Here is an 11,535-nt window from a genome sequence, read left to right on the forward strand (position 1 = left end):
GGGGACCCCTCGTGCCCCCTCGCAGCCGTGCCGGCCTCCCCGGGACACAGCGACCTGTGCGAAGCCTCCCGCCGACTCATCGAGATCGGAAGGCCGTCTGGGCTCCTGCACTAGGCCCGATGTCACTGAAATAACACCGACTGGATCCTAAATAGCTCATGTTCTAGAAGACTCTCAGCTCGCAGAATCAGGGGGTGCCCAGCCCTCCCTGCGCAGGAGGCAGCCTCTGACAACGGGGCGCACCGGGGCCGGGGACCGGGAAACAAGGCCTCACGTTGCCGAGCCCCACGGAGGTGCCACGTGGGCAGATCCACTTCTCTGCACCCCAGAACCCTACCCGGTGCCCCGTGGCGGTGACCGCTTACACGAGGCACCCCAAGGTTACGGATATGTTCTGGATTAATCACACATTTTTAAATGCAGAGAGCGGGAGACAAAGCCGTTTGCCTTTAGGGACCAGGCGAGTCTCTGACCCTCGGCCGCTAGAGGCGGGATGGGTGTCCTCCCCCAAGGGAATTAGTGCTCCCGGCTCATCCGCAGCCACAAAAAGGTGCACACGTGTCTTGTTTTTCTAGAGAAGCCAGGACCTGGCGTAAGCAAACTCTCCTGATTTTTAAGCAGCGGCAGCTAATTAACAGAAATGTGACGCCCTCTTGTGAACCAAACAAAATAGACGCTGGAACCAGATTTGGCCCAAGCCAGCTGGTGACCTCGACTCTGGGACCTTTTCCCATGGGCGCTCATTATGCAGTCACAGGATGAGAAAACACAGAGAGAGGAGTTGGACGGTTGGCGCCTCGGTAGCACTTGGAAGCACTCGATTAATTCATTAAGTCGTTGTTTTTCTCAAACGAGGGCTCGGAAACGACAATAGCGAATGTTTGTATAGTGCACCTCGGCTCACCAAAGCCGCGTTGGCATTCGCTTCTTCCAGTCACCTCCTGGGGGCGGGGTGTGGATAGCTTGGCTGAGGGCGCAGGGCTGGGAGGTGTGCACGGAATCAGGGTGGCGAGGGGCACCCAAGGGCTCCTGCCAGGCCCCCCACCCCCACCCCGCTGCATGGCGGCTGTGTCAGCGGGTCAGACCAAAGACACAGTGAGCTTTTCCCACTTGGGCGATGCCAGACCTATGGACTTGAGACTGAGAGCCTAGTGAAGCGTCTTGAGGGACTTTCACGTGGAATTTAGACTACGTACCGTTTCAACTGTGTTCAGAGCCCAAGCCCCTCATTTCCCGTCGGCCACCCAGGGGCCCCACAATTTACATGTTAGAAGCTCCTTTTCTTGGAGCGCCTGGGTGGCTCAGTCGGTTAAGCGTCCGACTCTTGATCTCAGCTCAGGTCTCGATCTCAGGGTCCTGAGTTCAGGCCCCTGCGTCGGGCTCCATGCTGGGTGTGCGGCTTACTTAAAGGAAAAAAAAAGTCCTTTTCTGCCTTTAATTCTTGTCTCGTGGCTCTTTGTCCCCTGCAGAGAGCCTAGGGCAGTGCTTTAGACTTTATAATTGTAATTGCGATCGCCGCTGATCCGGAGGTCTGTCGCCCTGCCATCTGCTGACGGCAAAGGTGTCGCTCTGCGGAGGGGGTGTCACCGGACTGGCCAGGTGGAGGCGGGGCAAGCGACCGTCTGCCTCTGCAGGTCTCAGGGAGCTGGGATTACTTTCTTATCCGGTTATCATTTACGGAGATGCTCCCTGGGCACGTATTTAGTCTTGACTCTTTTATTTTTATTTTTTTTTTAACGTTTATTTATTTCTGAGACAGAGAGAGACAGAGCATGAACGGGGGAGGGGCAGAGAGAGGGAGACACAGAATCGGAAGCAGGCTCCAGGCTCTGCGCCGTCAGCCCAGGGCCCGACGCGGGGCTCGAACTCACGGACCGCGAGATCGTGACCTGAGCCGGAGTCGGCCGCTTAACCGACTGCGCCACCCAGGCGCCCCTAGTCTTGACTATTTTAAACAGCCCGGGCTGAGGCGTAGGGAAATCAGTCTTTGGTTTGTTGACCTTGAACATTTGATCCGGAAGGAGGCCAAGGTGCTGGCTCTTTCGTTTCAGGCTGCAGGCTCCATCCACCCTGGCTCCCAGCGTCTACCCCACCCAGCTCCCGCCTCAGCTCAGACCTCACACCAGCTGTGTCCCCACTGGTGCCACGCTCCAGCCCCGTGCTTCCTCGGAAATGCCAAACCCGTGCCCACGTGGGAGGCCTCCTCCCTCAGAGGTCAGCGTGATGGCTCCTTCTTATCACAACTGCCCTCTCCCCTGTCTGACTGCGAATTAGAACGCTCCCTCCCCAACGTATGATTTCGAACACATCCCGCAGTTGAAAATCTCCTTTATCTGAATTCTGTTTATTGTTGGCTCGCCTTCGGGACGTAGCCCCAGGAGGCCAGGGCTGTCTTGTTCAGCCCCGTCACACAGAGCCTTGAACAGTGCCCGGCCTCCATCTGCGGAATGACCTGGAAGAATCCAAATAGCAATGTGCGTTTAAGTCCTGAGTTCCTGCCGTGAACCAGAGTGAGGCACAGCTGATGCTCTTGGCCTTGACGACAGTAGACCTCACCCAGCTCACCCTTCCCCCTGGTGCTCCCTGTGCAAACGAACAAACGCGCCCTCTCCCCCTCCCGGACACGCAGCGTTCCGGAGAACCGGAGTGGAGGGCTCGGCGTTCAAGTGAACCCGTACGCCTTTTGTCCTACGGCCTAACTTAGAGCCTTAGGAGTGCTTGCTTCCTGAGCCTTGTCTCTGGCCTGTCTCCAGCAATCTGTCAGGAAGTTATGGACCGAGTGCCCTTCAGCAATTCGGCTGGACTTGGGTTGCTTTCGAAAGATGAATTTAGAGGCAATTTTCCAAGCACCAGCAGCCGTCACATAAGCGGAGACAGAAGACTACTGACTCCTTGCCTGGGCACCGACGGGCCCTCTCGCCAGGGGGAGCTGGGTGCCGGGTCTTAGTGATGAATCCTGGGAATCGGCGGCTTAGAAACCGGTTCGCTTCCCGCTGCTTTTGCTGACACGGGGGAGTGCGGGGCGAGGTCTGGCTGCTTGAGGGTGGAGTCCGAACGGGGCCAGGCGTGGAAGTTAAGCTGAGCAGAAGCGACGGAAGGGGCAGGCTTCAAGGACATCTGTGCTCTTAGCGGCATCGCGATGTTCATCTCGTGTGATGGAACGCTTCTGAGTCTGCATTGTCAGTACAGACGTTAAGGCTGTAATGGCTATTGACGTCTATTCTAGGTAATCACGCCTGGAGACACCACGGGGCATTTTTCATAGGGGCTCTAATCTGCGAGTGGAAGTTTCTCGGTACGGTCACTATCTGCAAAAATGTCAAACTTACACGCGCTAATATTTATAAGGTGGCATTTGTGGGTTTGCATGTTTTTTTTCTTTTTTTGCCGTTGTTTGTGTGACATTTTGCTTTGTTAATTGCTGCGCTTCGTCAGGGGTTGATGTCGCGGGATGACTGATGGCACAGGGTGGTGGGGCTGGGGATCACCCCGGAGCTGTTGTGCAGGCTCCGGGTCTGACTTCCAGCCTTGAATGTCCAGAAATATGATGGTCAGGACCCCATGGTGGAACATCCCAGACTCAGAAGATATTGGTGTATCAACCAGGGTGCCGATGTCTTTATTTCCAATAAATGCTCCCTTCCTAGAGGGCCAGACCCCTCTCTGCCATCCGGGTGCCCCGTTCTTCACAGCTACCGTGGGTAGGGACAGCCATGATGGGATGGAAGGACAGACCTGGTACAGAATCCCAGCTCCAGTAACGACCCTGGTGACACCAAAACCTTTCCGAGCCTGTTTCCTCAGTTGCACGACGGCTACCATGGTTCCTACTCTCAGGGCAGCTGAGAAGATTAAACAAGAAGATGTGTTCAACTGTTGGGTCCAGGAAGAAGCACTGAATGGTTTTAATGCGACAGCCAGACGCAGGGGTGACTTCGGAGCCCGTGTGTGGATTCCTATCCCAGCCGCAGTCCCCTGGAATAAGCTGTTTCGTATTTCTGAGATTTGGTTTCCTCATCTAAACATTGGGATCAAGGGGCGCCTAGGGGGCTCGGTCGGTCGAGCATCCAACTTCGGCTCAGGTCACGAGCTCACAGTCCGTGGGTTCGAGCCCCGCGTCGGGCTCTGTGCTGACAGCTCGGAGCCTGGAGCCTGCTTCGGATTCTGTCCTTCTCTCTCTGCCCCTCCCCGGCTCACGCTCTGCCTCACGCTGTCTCTCAAAATACACAAATGTAAAAAATATAAATAAAATAAACGTGGGGATCGGGATGTTGTCTACCTCACAGACTTGCTGCCGCCTTGAACTCGACACGGTGCGGAAAGCAGGTGGCACAGTGACCGTGGCGGCCGGACCCGGTAAGGAAGGGCTCAGCTGAATGGAGGCCGCCATCATTATCATAATACTTCCGGCCGTGGTGGTAGAAATTGGAGCAGCTTCGTGGCACCACCAGCACCAAAAGCAAAACAGCCTCGAGACGAAGGTCGCTCAGTGAGAACAGAATCGAGCAGAGAGGTGGACTGTCTAGGACAGAGCTTCCCGACGCTGGCGCCACTGACGTTTGGGCTGGATGATTCTGGGGGAGGGGGACGTCCTGTGCAAAACAGACGGTTTAGCAGCGTCCCTGGCCTCGGCCCACGCGATGCCAGCGGCAGCACCCGGTTGTGACCGCCAGAGATGTCTCTGGGCACTGCCAGACGTCGCCCCGCTTGCAAAGCACCGGGCTCGGCGACCACTTCACCCCAACCCCAGAGAAGCCTGTGGTCCCACTGCATTGCCCACACCTGTATACACTCTTACCTGCCCGGTGTTTTGCTCTAGACTTAACCTGTGCTCTCCTTTGTCCATTAAAAAAAATTTTTTTTAATGTTTATTTATTTTTGAGAGACAGACAGAGGGACAGAGCGTGAGTGGAAGGGCAGAGAGAAAGGGAGACACAGAATCCGAGGCGGGCTCCAGGCTCCGAGCTGTCAGCGCAGAGCCCGACACAGGGCTCGAACCCACGAACCGTGAGATCGTGACCCGAGCCGAAGTCGGGCACCCCTGGAGTAACTTCTTTAGAGGGTGCATTCTTTTCCGTGTGTGGATGCCCACAATGGGTGGTAACATTACAGCCTCGGGGACAGGAAGGAAGCACGCCAGACCGCAGATTCCTGTGTAAAATGGGGGCCCTGATTTACCCCCAAGTTGGGTGTTTGCAAGCGGATTAACTGAGATGCCATAGTTTCCCCCCTCTTCCCTCTCCCTGCCAGTGATAATCTTATTCTAAATTGCAGAGGCGCCTTGTCTGGCCTCTCGATATTTACCGCAAAATGGCTTTAAGGACAGAGCTTAACTTAATGTGTCTAAGCTCTGGGTTTTTGCTCTATTATCCCAACGCGTTTATTTGTCTGCATTACTGTCCAATTTAGAATGTTCCTTACCAGCGGAACGCAGTGGTTTGTAAATCTCTCTATCACGACTGGAATCGTTTGTCCCATTGTAATTTGGATTAACGTCTGAGAAGGCCTGGCTCAATGGGCAAAATTTTAAGTTATTTGCCAATTAAAAAAAGATATTTTATTACTTTCAAACCAAGCAAAAAGTGGCCTGGCAAACTATGACTTCATAAAATAAATCCTTTAGGGAGATATTAAGGAAACAGACAAGAGTGACTCAGAACTTCATTTTGTGAGCTCCGTGTTGATTGCTGATTTTATGTCCGTCGACAATACCCGCGGGGAGAGAAGTGCGTACGTCGTCCCTGGTCTGCCTAATGTGTTTGGAGGCAGCCTGTGCTCTTAAGGAGTTTCAACAGTCACCAGAAATTTTGTTCACACTGTTAATTTGCTTAGCAAAGCCTTTCTTAAAAGATCTTAAGAAGTAAACTTTAGGGGCGCCTGGGTGGCGCAGTCGGTTAAGCGTCCGACTTCAGCCAGGTCACGATCTCGCGGTCCGTGAGTTCGAGCCCCGCGTCAGGCTCTGGGCTGATGGCTCGGAGCCTGGAGCCTGTTTCCGATTCTGTGTCTCCCTCTCTCTCTGCCCCTCCCCCGTTCATGCTCTGTCTCTCTCTGTCCCAAAAATAAATAAAAAACGTTGAAGAAAAAATTAAAAAAAAAAAAAAAAAAAAAAAAAAAAAAGAAGTAAACTTTAACCCAGCCTCTGTCAGAATTACTAGCAGTGGATATGGAGCTGATGTGATTTGCCAGCCCACCGCTGTTTCGTCCTATTCTCTAGGGCAGTCGTTCCACATTTCTGAGCTGTGCAACGTTCGTATCATGACACCATCTTTGTACCCAGTGTTAATTCGGTCCCGTGTTACCTACTGATTTTTCATTGGAAGATAAGTGATTTAAAAGGAAATTGTAATTCCCGTCCACACACACCAGCGCTCTATCTGTCCCCAGTGAGTTGAATCATTGCTGTGAGGTCCACCGGAAAGCTCGCAGGGCTGGACATCAACAGACCCGGGCCAGATGCAGGTTGTGTTTCTAACAAGCTATATTAATTTCTTGGATATTCAGCCTCATTATTTTTGAACAGCCTTTGATTTTCCTACTTCTCCCAGTGGCAAAGATTGAATTTGGGAAGCGAGGGGGCGGGGGGCGTCCAAAGACGGAAGGCAGAAACGTTCCGTCCGAAACCCTGTCAGCAGAGCCTCGTGGATCTGCAACATGAGAATGGATGGGTTGGCATATCAGAATTTTAAAAAGATCTTTAAGCGGGTGTACAGAAAGGGAGCTGTGGAGGAAAAACAGAAATGTCACGGAGGACATTTCACAAAACATGTTGCCATTTAGAGATAATGTCAAGTTTAAGGCAGAAGAGTGCCTGCTAAAGAGGATTGGAGAGGGGGTGGTCGACCCAGAGATACTCAGTCTCCGGTCAGGTCAGGACTTAGGGCCAGACAGGCAAGAGAAGGCTGGGCCAGCTGCAGTTGGCTAAGTCAACGGAGCATCGTCACAAGATACAAAGAGAACGGTCTGTAGCATGAACCGTTCTAGCCCCCGAGTCGAAGCCACCCCAGGGCCACTCTGCGGAGGAAAGGATAAACAAAATGTGGCACATCCATGCAGCGGAATACCATCCAGTCATAAAAAAAAGGGAGGGACTAATAATGTTACAACATGGATGAACCTGGAAAATATTATGCTGAGTGAAAAGAAGCCAATCACAAAAGACCACACACCGTATGATTCCATTTACATGAAATCTCCAGAACAGGCAAATCCATAGAAATGGAGAGTGGATTGGTGGTTGCCGGGGACGTAGGGGGAAGTAGGAAGGGAGGGTGACCACTCCCGCGGGTTTCTTCTTGGGGGACGAAATGTCCTAAAAGTGATCGGGGTGCTGGTTGTGCAGTTCTGTGAATGTAGTAAAAACCACCGAATTGTATGTATGCCTTTTGAAACGTTTATTTATTTAGTTTTTGAGAGAGAGCGTGCGAGTAGGGAAGGGGCAGAGAGGGGGGGAGAGAGAATCCCGAGCAGACTCTGTGCTGTCAGTGTGGAGCCCGACTAGGGGCTCGATATCACGACCCGTGAGGTTATGACCTGAGCCAAAACCGAGAGTCGGACGCTTAAGTGACTGAGCCGTGCAGGTACCGCCCCAAAATGTATAGTTTTAATGTGTTTTAGGGTGTGTGGGTTGTATCTCAACAAAGGCATTATGGAGAGAGAGGGAAGGAGAGGACAGACACCCCAGGGACGAATAAACGAGAGAAAGCAAAGGGAGCGAGCGTCATAGGACGTTATGACCAGAAACACTTGAGACAGGATTTTAGAAAATCAGTAGAAGTTCTTCCACATCTGACTCTTTGGTTTCGGCTCAGGTCGTGATCTCACGGCTAAGAGTTCGAGCCCTGCATCGGGTTCTGCCCTGACCATGCGGATCCTGCTTGGGATTCTCTCACGCTCTCTCTCTGCCCCTTCCCCACTCATTCATGTGTGTGCATGCTCCCTCCCTCTCTCTCTCTCTGTCTCAAAAATAAATAATAAACATTAAAAAAAAAAATTCTGCCTCCAGGTGCTGAGATGCTGAAAGAGTTTGGGTTTTAGAGCCAAGACAGCAGGCTCCACGCCTCATGCAAGCTTCTCACCCTCCCTGGACCTCAGTTTCCTCATCCGAATATTGGGGAGTCGAGTCCTGTGCTCCTTTCCAGCCCTTCCTACCCATCGACGTCCAAGGTTCTGTTGCCAAACTCTTCCTTCCCTAGCGGCCCCTCTCCCCAGAAAATCCCACCCCAACACCTTGTTGCTGTAGCAACAGAAAGAGAACGCACTTTGTTAGGGAACTGTGATGTTTTATATTTTGGGTTTCCTTTGTGGGGCGGGGGGCGGCATCCTTAAAACAACAAGATTCCTCATTCTTAAACTGTCGCACACGATTCTAAAAATAGAAACCCACGCTCGAAGGGACCGTTGACCTGGACTTGCGTAACCTTCTAGGCTGCACGGTCCAGCAAGGTCAGGCTGAAAACAGCAGTATCTTGACTTGAGTCTTGGGTCTAATACCTGCCTGAGGGACCCATCGATTCCCTTCTTTTCCTCCTTGGTTCCTGTTTATCTCTTCCGATCTTCTTCAAAAGGACTTGAAAGCATTAAGTACCGAACTTCATTTGATTAAACTGATTGCTCAGTGAAAAACAAGACCGTCACCTGGGGGCTGCAGATCAGACTGTTTTCCAGGCCTTAACTGAAGCTGTCATCTGAAAGTTGAAGGTTGAGGGGGCTGGCGAGGAGGAAAGAACGACGGCGAAGGAGTTACGTTACAGTCAGTGAAGGTTAGAAATGAATCACAAGATCGGGGTAGGAAACCAAGTAATAAATTAAGTGCATAATAGCGGGTTGCCAGGTAGACAGTGGGCTAATACTGAAGTGACAATTGAATACAGCGGGGGCTGAGCAACAGAGACGAGCAGGCAAGATGGAAAGCCAGAGCAAGACGTGACGACAGAGCAAGCAGGCCGACACGGAGGGGGAGAGCAGAGGAGGCTGCCACGTTGTCTTAGGAGAAATTAAGAAGCCAGACAAATTATAAGTGTACTTTCATTTTGGAAACATGATCGGAGAGCCTGAGATTTGGCGCTCCCGGGGGTGGGGGGGGGGGGGCGGCGGTGGCTAAGTGGTGCTGGGGGGGGGGGGGGGTGTCCTGTGGGTTGCGCTCTCCGACGCGGCCGGGGGACAGTGTCACAGCTTGCAGGTGTCAGTGAAGCTCAGGGCCAGCGTGACGTCTGAGGTTGCGCTGGATCTCCTCGGTTCTCCACCGGGAGAGAGAATAGCCGAGAGAGATCAAGGCTGCGGCCATGATTGTCGGCCATGATTGCACATCCAGCACTAGGCTCCCGTGGGTGATCTCTCGCCACGGCCCCACGCAGTACCTGCCGCCCCTCTCCCCGAATTTCAGATGAGGACGCTGAGGCAGCTTGCTGGACCACACAGCAAGGGCTCTGTGCTTCCAACCTCCCTGGGCCCCCTTCTGAAGCCACCGCCCACGTGGTTAAATGTGCCTTTCCTCGCGAGGGCCGGAGTGGAGTTTCCAGGCACAGGGAGGGGTTTTCACGGACCGCCTAGACTTGGACGGCACTCGTGTCGCTTGGCACGTCACCAGAAAAGAAACGGGTGGGTCGCTCTCAACTCTTGGGACAAATTGCACAAAGGACCCCGCCGCCCTCCAACGCCGCCAGTCCGCCCAGCCAGCCCGGAGGATCTGGCCAAGACCTGTGGTTCAGGCGAGTTTCAGGTGCACAGAGTGGTTCGGTCATGGTGTCCCGGCAAGAGTAGGGTCTGGAGAGACGGGGGCTCCTCCGCGTGCCCTCGAGCCCACGCCGAGTCGCGCGCCGTCCGCGGCCGCAGTGACCTCTGCAGGTTGAGGAGAGACTCAAACTCCTTCTAGAAGGTTCTCTGCAGTTCTCAAAGGTTATGACCAAACGAAGAGAGGAATACCGACTTCAAAATTATTGCCAGCATCTAAGCCAGCACACTCAGAGGGGGGGCCCGTGAGCTTCCCGGGGCAGGACCCAGTTCAGACCCCGTCCCGTGTCTCTCTCTGCCCCGAGGCAAGACCTCTGAGCAGGTCGGTGACAGGTCCTCACTAAAGGAGACACACAGCAGAAAGAAGGAAGTTTCCAGCGGACTGCCCAGGCCAAGCGCAGGTTTCACGAGAATAATAGAAGGCGTAATTTGTTTTCTGAGTGTAATTTTATTCTATCTTAATGCCAACAAGGTAAGATAGATTTCCTCTGATTTTGTACTCGCCCTCTTGTCTTTATAATACCGTGCTATTATAATAACCATTTTACTGCAGATGATAAAGTCCCTGCATTTCATATGTATTATCATATTCTAATTTACCACCAAAACTTTGCTTTTCGTCTCCCCTTAATTTTTATACCTTCACTATTGAAAAATTTTTAAGTATTTTCTAAAGTGGCTCATTCAGGCCTTTTACTGCGGACTTTCTACCACACACCCCTATTTCTGCTGTCATCTCTCTTTTCAGATGGTAAATTACTCTGAAAGTTTTAGTGAATAAATGAGTAAATTAATTAATAACGACCAGAAGAAGTTCCCATTAAAACAGCGCGTGTTTGAGGTGCTCAGCTGACATCTGGCGAGCGGTGACTGATCGTCTTATGACAAAAGATGAACTTAAGACCCCCCCCCTCCCTCCCCCACCTCTCTCCTTCCTGACTCATAGGAGTTTTTACCGGCACGGTTATATAAGCGAACAGAGCATAAAGGAAATTATTGTTTAATTTCAAAAACACAAATGAATCACTAACATAAAGTGAGCTTTTGCTTTCACGTCTAAGGTGACTCATGGCCCGGTACCGTGTTTTCGGAGAGATGAGCTCAGAACAAGTTTGCGTGCCTGATGTTTGAGTCAGGGATTCTGAAATGGAACAGGTAGACAAATGAAGGCTCAAATGTCACGTACGTAATAAGTGGCAGGAAGGAAACACAATAAGGGACCGGGTGTTGGTGGGTGCCGCCAGGTGCTGACCCCTGAATGGCAAAAAGGCCCGGCCACGCACACCAGGGGGCAGTGCTCCTCGGGGCAGAAGGCAGAGCAGGAGCAAAGGTCCTGAGGTCAGAACAAAGGTGGCTCAAGTTATAAGCCCCAGAAGGGAAGCTGACTTGGCGGCGATGGCCCTTGCAGCCCCCGAGGACCGAACCGCAGTCTGATACGGACAGTGGAGTTAGCAGACGGGCCGGGCCGTGTTACTGAAACAATGGACTGGAATGTTCAGGATTCTTCTGCTCGCTCCTCGGGGATTGTGCTCAGATCTGTACCGATAAGCATCCCAGGCACCGCAGAAGGCGGAATGGAGCAGTGATGGGCGAACCCGCAGTAAATGAAATGCCTTTCTGTTACAACGGCCGCAGCCGGAGGCGACGCGGTCTCTGTGCTCCTGGAGGTGACGTTCAGGCCTCCGCTTCCCGCGTATACGCTTCGGTTTCACCTGCGGACTTGGACTTTCTTTTTCAGAGGAACAACATGTGTCACTTGCAACTTTTTTTTTTTGACATGACAATAATGAGACACATAAAGAACAA

This window comes from Panthera onca, chromosome A3 (assembly GCF_046562875.1).
Source record: "Panthera onca isolate mPanOnc1 chromosome A3, mPanOnc1 haplotype 2, whole genome shotgun sequence".
In the NCBI taxonomy this organism is placed as follows: Eukaryota; Metazoa; Chordata; class Mammalia; order Carnivora; family Felidae; genus Panthera; species Panthera onca.